Source organism: Diabrotica undecimpunctata, chromosome 8 (genome assembly GCF_040954645.1).
Source record: "Diabrotica undecimpunctata isolate CICGRU chromosome 8, icDiaUnde3, whole genome shotgun sequence".
NCBI classification, from domain to species: Eukaryota; Metazoa; Arthropoda; class Insecta; order Coleoptera; family Chrysomelidae; genus Diabrotica; species Diabrotica undecimpunctata.
The window spans coordinates 19,031,055-19,044,375 of NC_092810.1; positions in this window are offsets into that span (position 1 = coordinate 19,031,055).

A 13,321-nucleotide genomic window follows, 5' to 3' on the forward strand; every position below is an offset into this window, starting at 1 on the left:
AATTTTATTTACTACATACAATGTTTACCTTTTAATAACCTCAATCTTGAGTGTCAAATAATGAAATCTAAACGTTAAAAATATATTTACGAATTTGTACAGTTAAAAATCAATTAAAAATTTTTCCAAGTTAATTATTGTATTAAATAAACAAGTTTGTCACTTTATTTGCAGCTAGTTTACGACTAAAATATTAATAGTGCTAACACCTTCACTGATTTATGCCACTAGGTGTCGCTCTTCGGAACTTGCTATAGCGAATAGAAGATGCATATACAAACTTTTATAATACGCCATCTTTAAACCGACGGCGACCCCTACTGCCAATTTTTATAATTAAAAGCAAAAGAATTTCTTGTTTCGAGATATCGTGTTACATTTGAATAAAAGTGCGACTTAAAAAAACAATAGACGAATGGTCGCAACCGGTACCTCTACCCTATTATCCAATATAATCTCCCTGAACTTTAATATGCTTATTTTAGTAATCTCCTAATGTACGGATACCATTTTTAATATGTAACAAACATACAACTGCAGGTTGAGAAAAAACAACATTCAGGTAATGGTAACGTCAACTATGATGGCACTAATTTGCATAATTTTACGCATCTGGCAATATTGTATGAGCCCCGCCTTTGAAGTAGGTGATTGATCTTGGTAACTGATATAATCATACATCGGCATGCACTAGTTACCAGATACAGCTATCTAGAAACTTATAGAACATATATTGAATAAAGGTGATTTTTTTACTTTCAATGAATTTGAATATTTATTATTCAAAACAAATAGTCGGTTCATGCTCTGCTTATAGGAGTAAACTGCTTGACTATAAAGTAATCAGAAATAAAAGTGTTTTCATTGCACATAAGCAAATATATGGGTTATGATCTAAAAAAAACTAAATAATTTACCTCAGGGTTACATCATCTTGATCATTTTGTTTATTCAGTGTTAAATATAGTTTTCAGAAGTAATTAATGACTTTGTTTTTACTACTGTTTAGGAGATTGATAGATTCAAGATCGAAGAACTTTGACCATCGTAACAAGTATTATTTATACAAAATGACTAAAACTGTAATAAACATAATAAGTACTTTCTAGTGTATTATCAAATTCATATTAAAGAAATTGGTACTTACTTTGTTGGTATTGCCGTACACTGTATTCCGCACTGCCATTTTTGATCCCTTAGATAGATCAGTTTGATTAATTGTTTAATTATACACACTGTCCTTCGTGATATTTTTAATGCAGCAGCTACTCTCTTAAATAAAGAATAGTCTAATGATATGTGTTTTGATAAACGAACATACTTTTCAATATGTTACCTGTTGAACAGATGAAAACGGCTCCAAAGGTCCTCTATTGCTTTTTCTAATTCCAAATACTTACAATACATTTAACACAAACTGTTGGGCATGAGAACTCAATGGTTTACCAGGCATACTCTAAAAATAAAAACCGTTAAACAATATTTCATATCACTCCGTTGACGTGGTTTTAGCCATATTTAAATAGCTCAATGTCAATTTTGAGGTTAGAATAAATATTATATTCATCATTAAATAATAAATAAATTCTTACCCTAATAAATCGAACATAAAGGTTACGGTTAGTTGTTATAACAACTGTTTGTTAAAAAATATGTATATAAAAGTACGAAAAAGGATTAAATCTTTAAATGACACGAAAATAATTTATGAACACACTACAAACGTCAAAATTAAACTTCAAATAACTCCTAGTGGGTGAATCAATCACCTAGCATCGTCTTATGGCTGTCTTTGTTCGATTTATGCTGTTGTGTATGAACAGGCGGTTTAAGTTCATCGTTTTAGTTTCTGTGAGTAGTAATATAAAAAATAATTCGTGAATACTTGTCCAAAGTTCCAGCGGATAAACTGTACTTTAGTTATCACAGTAATACCATTACTGTGATAACTAATACTGCAATGGCCGCATACAGGTGGATCGGTAGGTGCCACGAGAAACCCATGTGCAAGCCGAGTGTGTCCAATTCTTAATCTTCTTAGAATAACCTTGTGTCTTCTGGGCATAGGTGGTAGCTCTAAAGGTATCACTGGTTGTATATCGTTTAAGTGACCCGGAGTTGTGTTTCAATTAGCTTGCCATTTGTCATATATACGTTTTTTGAACATTTTTTAAATATCATTATGCAGCTGGATATTCGATATAGGTATATCCAAAGTAGAAGCTTCTTTTGCGGCTACATCTGCAGCCTCATTTCCTGCAAGTCCTACATGTGAAGGTACCCAGACAATACTGACAATTACTCCATGGTCCGTAAGTTTATTATATATGTATTTATAATTTACCAGAGGATGATCTGAAAACATGTTTTTAATTACTTGTATTGATGATCAGGAGTCTGTTCAAATAGCTACATTGCGGTCAGTTGGTTCCAACATACGAAAAGCCTCGACGATACCATATAGTTTATGTTTATGTTTAGTTATATGTTTCCAGTGTATACACTACAAACGGCAGGAAGTCTGATTAGTTTTGCAGTGTTGAAAAAGGAAACAACAGCACTACCCACCCCTACATCATTTTTAAAGCCATCTGTATAAAGAACTTTATGAAACTGATTACGATTAAGTATATCTAGGAACGATTGTTTAATTATAGCTTTAGGAGTATCATGTTTATTGAAAGAGGTATTCACATTCGAAAGTTGCTTATGCCATGGAGGATGTGTAGAGATATGAAAGGGTGAAGTTGCAGCAAGATCGAAACCACCGAGAAGAGAATTTAGTATACAAGAGATAGGTTGGGCAGCTCTAGTGGTCTGAGAATGATGAATGAGATTATTTGGTTGAATAAGTAGTTGGTAGACTGGATTTTGTTGATCGGCTGATAAGCTAGCTGCCTATGACAAAAGAAGATGTTGTCTCCTTAACCAGAGTGGCGGTTTGTTAGCTTCACAGTACATGCTTTGAGCTGGGCTAGATCTGAAGGCACTTAAGCAGATCCTAAGACCCGTTTTGTGTACGAAGTTAAGAGCTTTCAGATGTGACTTGGAGACAGACATATAGACAAGACTACCATAGTCTATTTTGGAGCGAATAATGGATCTGTAAACTGTAAGCAATACCTCATCGTCAGCTCCATTGGAAATGTGCAAATTTAACAAACTTATCATAGCATTACCAAATCAGGAATCACGTGTTAGAAAAGAAGAGTAAGTCGATATCTTTACAGTTCTAATTTGTTTTTTTTTGCCATATAATCTCTTATTAATATTCTGTTTATTTGCGAGACATAACAAAAATCGTAACCTGGATTTAGGTTTGTCATGTATGCGATACCAGGCGAACTATAAAGAAATATTTTGCTTAAAGACTAGAGCTGGAATCATAAGATAGGTAACAACGATTACAAATAATTCATTTATTTATCATTTCCTCTTTACCTTTATCCATTTTTTCTAATACTTTTGCATGAACAGGTGCTACCAAGGTATTTCCTCCAGTATATTAATTTTGAATCTTAATTTTTTGTTTATTTTATCTTTTAGTTTAAATCTAGTTTTTTGTTCCATAAAATATTTTCCACACAGTAGGTACACGTTCTTCTATTTCCTCCGTTTTGCTGCTACTTACTGCAAAAATTTCACATCTACTTATCCCTTACTATGTAATCCCAGTCCTAAGTACCTACCCAAAATTATTACAATCGTATCCAATTTCCGAAAACTTTATTTAAAGAGTTTCAGAATCTTTTTAAAATGTTCTTTTGCCCAGGGAGTCTTATGGTGTGTTGGCAATAAATCGTATCTTGAATATGACAGCTGTCATATAACAAACCCAAATAACAAACAAATTAAACAACATAGCACATTTTTTTCTTCACATCTAAAAAACGATTTTATCTTTTCGTAGATATTTGAATCAGACTTCCGTGTAAACCCCTTTCAATTTTTATAGCGACTGTTGCACTTGTCTGCAAATTAAATAAACACTTTCACATAATATTTTACATAGTTTGAATCTTTTGCAAGATGTTATTTGGGAGTACGGACAAGAGTAGAAGAACTATCTATTTGTCGAATGTTTTAGCTATAATAAAATAGTTTATTGGATCTATAATTCAAGCAGGATTTTTTCTTTATATTTCCCCTGAATATCCCCTTAATATTATATTTCTCCTGAATTTCACTCATATTGAACCCAAGATTGTTAAATCAATCCATTAAGAACGTTATCATATTAAACTACCATTATGTTTGCAGTATATTAGTTAACTGGAAAATACAGACAAAGTTGTCGGAAAACTTGAGTTGTAGTTGCCTCGTCTATAGAATTTTATCGGGGCAACTGGAACCTATGCATTCAAACTTTTTTTCGTTTATATAACCTCAAATTTTTTTTTACTATGTCAATATCCAACGTTGTTATTCTTCTACAAACAATACTACTTTCCTATGATCATTTTCGTAATGGTACTCATAGCAAGAGCTTAAGAACTAGATACAATGGAAGCTTTGAAATGATGGCTGTTATATTGTATTTTGCGGGAAGTATGAAATGTTGGATTATGAAATTAGAAGTATAGGACCTAGTTACCTCTCTAGGTTCCAGTTAAAAGATTTGACCTTAACTATAAGTAAAATTTCATTTAAAAAGTCAATATTTTTGATTACTACAGTTTCTCTCTACTCAAAATTACTCAACTATTCATTAGACATTAGATAGTGTATTTTATTTATGAGCAGAGTCTCTATTTTTTGTAAAAATTCGTTTATTTTTGTATATTTGTTTGCATTGTATTTTAATTTATAATAAATAATTGGTATCTATTTAAACTTTTTTAAAGTTTTTGTTCTTAAATTAAGGTTACAATTATGTAAACATTAAGGGAATTTACTTGAAAGTATTTGTAGAAAATTACCTTGTGTACAGACTGTGAGAGGCTTTAATGTAAAGTTGCTTAATAAAAAACAAATGAACTGAATGGTGTTTGAATTTTTCGATAAGTGTCGTAAAATCAACCTTGGAAATAATGCCCGAAAAAAATGAATCCCAAAAATATTAACTATTTTAATTTCATACTGAATTGCGTGACAAGGTCGGATTTACTCAAATCAGTCATCTATTAGTGTATAGTTTTAATATAAAAGACATCTTATACTGAATATTCGGGATATAAAACAAGCTCTGGATGCAAAACCCGTCATGTCTACAGCCGACTTCGAGGTAAACACCGATATGTCCACAACAATCGATAAGAATGGAGTTGGATGTACCACGTGGCTAAGGTGCATGTCAAATTAAGAATCTCGCGTATCAAGAGCGAAATCCCAAACAACAGAGTAGTTTGGTGTAAAACTTACTAAGGTCGCTGGTTTAGTGATTATAATAATAACGCAAAATATGCAGTATTTTGATAGTAAATAAATTAGCAATTCATTGAAAAATCACGAGATACCTGGCGTCACTCATTAATGTTATCTGTACAAAGAAAAGCACTTACCGTTTGAGTATGGTGTATTAATTGCAGTTAGGATAGAGAAATAGTGGCTGAGCCCCTTAGTGCGTAAAAAACGACGCAGACTCGCCGCGGAACGAAAGGACGGTCCGCGTCTCCGATAAACTGGAGATGTTTACAGTTTCGATCTGTTTATCAGTATTTGTAGGGATAAAAATCCTTACCTAAAAATTCTCAAGGGTGGCCGTATGTTTCTTTGTTTTTGAGGCAGTTTTGAGCAACTTTGACCTTAAAAACAGATTACCATGTGTTAGCCAGTTTGATAATGAGAATTTACTGAATAGAAGATATAATTAAATAAGTATATATATATTCAGGGATTCTACAGTATTCACTGCCTTCCCTCGCTCAACCGTTTCCATCTCTCTCTGTTGTTCCATTCTCCATCGTTTAGGCCTCTCTTACTCATGGCGTCGTCTTATTAAAGATTATACTAAAATGCAGTAATAAAAAATATTAAAGCAAAGTATGTAAAAAATACTAAATACTCTCCCAAACTTCTGAATTCCGCACTGGCCCGGCAAACTCAAGAATAGGTCTAACGTATATTGAATAAAGTTTACTAACAGAGGTTAGAGGTATACGTGTAAAACATTTACGTATCAAAAACAGTTTCGAGTTTGCACGTTTACACACCGACACTATGTGATCAGACCAATTTAAGTCACTATTAATTATCACTCCGAGATTGTTGTGGGAGGTTACCGAGTTTAAGGGATGTCCACTAATAAAGTACGGCATTTTTCAATGTTAAGCGGAAGTAACCATTCTGAGGAGCATTTGAATATTGCATCAAGACCGTGTTGAGGAACATGTTGGTTAATAGTAAGTTGGATTTACATATAATTTCGTGTCATCAGCGTAAGTGGAAATCTTACTGGATACAATGAACGGAAGATCACTAGTGTTCACACAAAAAAGTAGCGGTCCAAGTACTGATTCTTGTGAGACTCCACTCTCGACTGGCTTCTCTAGTGAGTGGTCTTCTCCAACACGAAACCTGAAGTATCTGTCGGATAGAAAATCTTGAATCTAAATGTTTAACCTTCCGCGGATACCATAGCTAGTAATCGACGATTTGGAACACGGTTGAAAGCTTTGGAGAAGTCTAAGTAGACTACATCGACAGGATTCCGATTCTTTAAAGATAATGACCAATCATTTACACAATGAAGTAAGTTTGTCATCGTTGAACAACCACCTTTGATAAAGACATGCTGTTGATGAGGGATGACATTTTCTTGAAGAAGAAACTCATAGCTTCTGAAATAATCGATTCCATGACCTTGCCGACAAAAGGACCCAAGCTGATTGGACGATAATTATTGCAATCAAGTTTACTTCCTTTTTTGAATATAGGAGTAACCGAAGCCAATTTCCAGGATCAGGGGAGAGAACCTTGATTAAAAGAAGCATTCATTATAAGAGATATAGGGAGGGCTACAGATTATGCACATTGTTTAAGGAAAAAGGAGGTGAGTCGGTCTAATCCAGGTGATGAATTATTGCGTAGTTTCCATAAATGATGTTTTATTGCATCCGGTGTGAAAGACACGGAGAGAAATACACCTTGCTCCAACTAATTATGCAGGGAAAGATCCAAGGAAAGAGAAGCATAGGGAGGCGTAGAATGTCATGGCTGCGCAACCTGAGAGAGTGGTACGGATGTACATCAAATGAACTTTTCAGAGCAGCCGTCTCAAAAATCCGAATAGCTATGATGATTCCAGACCTCCGCCGATGATATGGCACTTGAAGAAGAAGGTGTGAAAGATATATTGTCAAGAGTTTTAGACAAATGTGGGCACATTATTTGAGGAATGGTATCGTTAGGTTCATCTGTAAAAACCTGAGAAAAGAATAACGATAAATATTCCGAAGATTTGTTATTCGAAGAACATAAAGACCCGTCAGCTTTTTGAAGTATTTGTATGGAGACTTTATAGAAGATAAAGATATGCGAATGTACCGATAAACTTTTTTACTATTACCACTTGCAATGATAGATTCTTCAAGTTCTGTTCTTAAAATTAGTAAAGATTGTTTGACTCGGTTGGAAAAATTACGGTGGCAAGAAAATCATCAAGGGAACCGGTAAGTTTATATCTTCGCCAAAGATTTCGCTTAATTAAATGGGTAGCTGAGAGGTTAATCCAAGGTTTTAGTCGATTTCTGTATAGCTGCTGTTTGGTTGTATGATCAGAAATTGTTTTAATAGCAGTATGAAGAAAAAAGTCCCACATTGACGATGCAGCAGTGATAAAACTTTAAAGAAATCGCTAGTGGCATACGTTACATAATTATTTTTGCAAGGCGGTGTTAAACTAAATTGAATGTGAGCAGTAATAAGCGTGTGGTCAGAAAGACCCACAGGAGAGGACACTTCAAGTGTAGAAATTAATTGATCGTCATTTGTGAAAAATAAGTCTAAAATTATAGGATTATTGTTTTCTCTAAACCTTGTAGATTCAGTTATCAGTTATAATAAATTTGAGTCCATGATAAAGTTTTTAAACAAATTCTGAGAATTGATAGTATCAGTTTTGGAAATAATGGAGAATGGGCCATCTAATCTCTGGAAAATTGAAATCTTCAACAACAATGAGATTTTCAAGGGATGATAATTCCTCGAATTTGTCAATAATCATATTGTCCTGAGTAAGTACTCTTCCGGAGGTCGGGATATGCAAACTATATTAAATATGAAAAACTTATTAGTAATAAATAAGTAAGTGGATAATTTCTATATCGGGTATGTCTATTGTTTTATTACTGATAAAAAAAAGGAATGGTAATTTCATTTGCTAAATAAATGCATACTCCTCCCCCTCGACGAGTACCTCTATCTCTACGAAATGTAGTAAAATTATCAATGTTTACAATAGCATCGGAGATAGAAGAATTAAGCCACGTTTCTGTTAGGAGAATAATATGAGGTTTTAAAAGTTGAACAGTACTTATTACAGTACTTACACTTACTTATACCTACACTTACTTATACATAAACAGTACATACTTATAAATTCATTAAATTTGGACATAAGAGAGTTTAGATTCGTATACATAAGAAGCCAATCCGTAAATTTTGGTGCGGAAGAATTATAAACGAAATTTCATTATCTTTGGACAGCCATAGTATTTTTAAGAGTTTCAAGCTCAGTACGAAGTTTTTTTAAACGAAGTTGCTGCATTTGTGTCTTGTCATTAATAAAGTTTCAGTAGATTTGTTTTCCAAAAGTTTATTTTTGTTAAAAAGAATTTTTTGAGTGTGGTGTTCAGAATTCATTATCACTTTTATCATGCGGGTATAACGTTTATTTTGGTTTACCGACTCTATAAAATGTAACTTTCTTGACATCCAATGACTTCTAGGGCTCTATCAATTCAGAGATTCTATCAATTCAGATAGTTCTAAATAATACCAAGGCTTCAATTTTCTTCTTAATGTCCGCTTTAAACTCCACTAGTAGACTCTTAATTTCAGTAATATTCCCATTGTTTGAACACATATACATATTAAACAAAGTTTCTGCACTCCAACTCAAACTAACCTCAAAAATCATTCTACTAGTTTTCCAATGGAATTAATATATCTGATAATAATGCTGCATTGTGATTTCTCGACGAAAATCAGTAGAATCATCTATTTGGACGAAAAAAAAACCGAAGGTTATAGAGGGGTGAAGTGAGATGACGACACTTTAGAGATGGACAATAGCAGGATAGAAAAGACTTGAGACTTTAGCTGACTATATATATATATATATATATATATATATATATATATATATATATATATATATATATATATATATATATATATATATATATATATATATATATATATATATATATATATATATATATATATATTTCTTTGTAGTACCAATTGACTTCTGGACGAAAAGTATTCCCATTTGGCATCCGTGAATATTCACGGGCCACAATATACAGCGAATTCTGTTGCGGTACCAATTGGCATCAATCGCTGTTGCGGTTTCTTTGGCATCGATTGGCTTTGGACCTTTAGCATCCATTGGTTTATGACTCAAGTCGACAATAATACCTAAAGGTTTCGGTGGAATTCTACCTGAGTCAATTCATCTGTTCAGTCATTGTAATATTTTGTTGTCGAAACGGATGTTTAAAAATTTAACTTTTATATTTTTATCTTCTCATGAAATAAATTCTACCTAAGTATTAAATAAATATCATTTTTGCTCCATTTTTGTTCATATTTTTATACAGGGTGATCCGTAAGTAATTGTACAAAAAGAAACAGTAGACTCTAAACTTCAAAATATTCCCATTTAAGCCAGTTTGCTTAAAATGTAAATATGTATTAAGAAAGATACAGGGTGTTAAAGTTGAAATTTAAAATTTTATTTTTCGCTACAACTTTCATGTTTGTAGACATTTTTACGAATTAAAATTTATGACTGAGGGCTTTTGAGTACGAGGAATTATAATTTGATGCATACTTTGATGACTGATGTAGCTGATTGAGGACGCCACATACGCCACATAGGCGGCATACATTTGCGTTTAACTTTTTTGCTCTTTAAGTTAGCACTATTTGGGTAAAAAAATATTAGAGTTACATGATTTTAACAAAAAAAGGTATAATTGTTAATAACTTCAAAACTTAACAGTTTACGAAATAATCCCATTTTACAAATCAGCTGCACAACTCTGATTTAATGCAATTACTCATAGCCACGAAGGAGAAATAGGCTAAACCATGAATACTTCTTAATTTCGGTATGAAATACCTTTAACAAAAGTTAAGAATGTACTATAAAGTATGAATAATTAATAACATGCTACATGTTTTGACATTGCATTATTTTATGTTTCATGAATTTGGCCAAATCTTATCATACGTTAATTCAATCCATAGTAATATTAAATTTACAAGAGAAATAAAACAAAACCAGTCAATAAATTTTCTAGACTTAAAAATTATAAGAATTGAAAACAAACACGAGTTCTCTGTATTTCATAAACCTATACATACTGACACAACCATACACAGTACTTCATCCCATCCTGCACAACATAAATTAGCAGCCTACTATAGTATGTTCCACAGATTGACAGAAATCCCAATGTCAAATAATAACTTCGAAGTAGAATTGAATATCATTAAACTTATAGCAATAAATATTGGATACAACGAACACATAATAAACAAAATGTTACAGCAAAAACTACTCAAGAAAGCCCTTAAATCAATCTTCCCACCACAAGAGAAAAAGCCCAATACAATATATTGCTCGATCACGTCATATACAGGTAATATATTAACTAAAATAGCCAGACAGATCAAAAGAAAAGAATAACACCAGCATTTAAATATATTAAGAACAACAAGAGCCAAACGAAAAACATGCACTTACACACTGGGGTTTATAAACTCACCTGTGGAGACTGTCCAAAAGCTTACATCGGTCAAACCGGTAGAGCCTTCAACAAACGTATAACAGAACATAAAAGGGCTTTCAATAATAGGAAAACAGAATCCACATATGCACTTCACCTTCTAGATCATAATCATTCTTTTAACGACCAATTTCAAATTCTTCACGTCCAAAATAAAAGCCTTAAGCTATCTTTATTAGAATCTATGAAAATTAAAAGACACCAATTCTGAATGACGAACTTGAGACTAACAACTCCCCCCCTCCTCAACCTGTTCAGTGAAACTATATAACCTGAACGCACAGTAGGTTAACCATCACTTAAGAAAGGCAAGTTGCCGAAACAGCTGTAGTGACAATTACTAAATAAATTTTGTGGAAGTACAGAAAACAAAAGTTTTCATTTGTTTTATTCTAGAAATTTTACATTTCATCATAAATTGTTAAGTTTCACACTAGTTTTTCAAAATGAGAGATGACAGAATGATATACAAATAAGCAAGAAATCGTTCTTGTTGTTACTAATGAAAATGGTACCAGTATTCGACAGGTGGCAAGGAATTTTATCGTCAGTTCTTCCGTCATCCATCATGCTTGGAATCGATATGTAGAAACCGGTCGATATAAAAGACGCATTGGACAGGGTCGTAAAAGGAAATCAAACCCAAGAACTTCCTTCAGCAGCACGGGATTCAAACCATGGATTGGCCACCCCTGAGTCTCGATCTAAATCTAATTGAACATAGCTTAACTTTTTGGATCAATAGCAACAACTACTCCGATGGCTAATGCCTCTCCCGGTGTTGAATTACACTATTGATCCAAATGGTTGCAGAACAACACAACTCACCAAGTGTGAAACACTAGACAGCTGTTTCGGTCCACCCAGACTATCATTAGTGACGTTTGGGTTCACCATTGGAAAGTTGTCCGTTCTGCTTTGGGGACTGTGTCCTCTGACTATAAAATATAAGCGAAAAATTGCAATACACTCTTAACTGCTCAACATATCAAGGTGTTATAGCAGGTGTTCTGCGTGCAATGCTGCCATGTTCACATGTACAGCGTGGAAAACAAGAGTCATTTGCTGTCGGTTAAGGTTACCGAAAACCCAAGCAAAGCTTAACTTTTTGGATCAATAGCAACAACTACTCCAGTGACTCCAATAGTGAACATGGCAGCATTGCACGCGGAACACCTGCTATAACACCTTGATGTGTTGAGCAGTTAAGAGTGTATTGCATTTATTCGCTTATACTAATTGAACATCTTTGGGATATGTTAGATAGATGTGTCCCGAGGCGCCCACATCCACCTCAAATCCTTCAACAACTAAAAGAAACTCTAATCGAAGAATGGGAAAATATAGGTACCTCAACAAGATATCGACAGGCTTATACGCAGCATGCCACGTAGATTTCAAGCACTAATTCGCGCTGGTGAAAAATACACACGATATTAAGAATCAATTTTTATTCATATCCTTACGTTAGAGATGTGGAACAACTGCTTATTCCATTTCATTTGTTGTAGTGTTTTCAAGTTGTTATGATTATCTTCAAAATGGTATGTAGAAATGGTTTTAATTTATTAAATTTATTTGAACAAAACATGATTCCTTTATTCAGGTAATAAGATTTCTATATTATTAAAATTATTAAGACGCAAATATGTGTGAGGCAAAATTAATAACAAACTATGAACGAATAAATAAACGAAACACAAATATAGAGATATCAGCAGGAGTGGTGAGAAAAGCAAAGAATAGTAGAAGGCAGGAGAGTAATAATATCCCAGTTAAAGACAAAAAATGATCCAGAAATTGAAATTTCATAAGACACTTTAATAAAATATAGGTAGAAGAGCGAGCACTAAATCCTACATATCTGATCTACCCGAAAATGTATTACTTTGCTATACTATAAAATACTAGTTATGTTTGGATCAACAGAAACAACTACTCCGAGGGCTAATACCCCTACCGGCATTGAATTATACTATTGATCCTATAGTCGCAGAACAACACAACCCATCAAGTGTGAAACGCCAAACAGCTGTTTCGGTCCGTCAGACCTCATCAGTGACGCTTGGCTTCTCCATTGGAAAGTTGTTCGTTCTGCTTAAGGGTACAAGGTCCTCTGAATCTCAAATGTAAATGAGAATGCAATCCACTCTTAACTGATCAACATTTAATATGTCATCACAGGTGTTCCGTGTGCAATGCCGCTAGGTCACCCATGTACAGCTTGGAACAACAAGAGCCATTTGCTGATCGGTTTAGGTCACCGAAACCCAATTAATTATATTTAGATCAACAGAAACAACTACTCAGAGGGCTAATACCCCTACCGGCATTGAATTATACTATTGATCCTATAGTCGCAG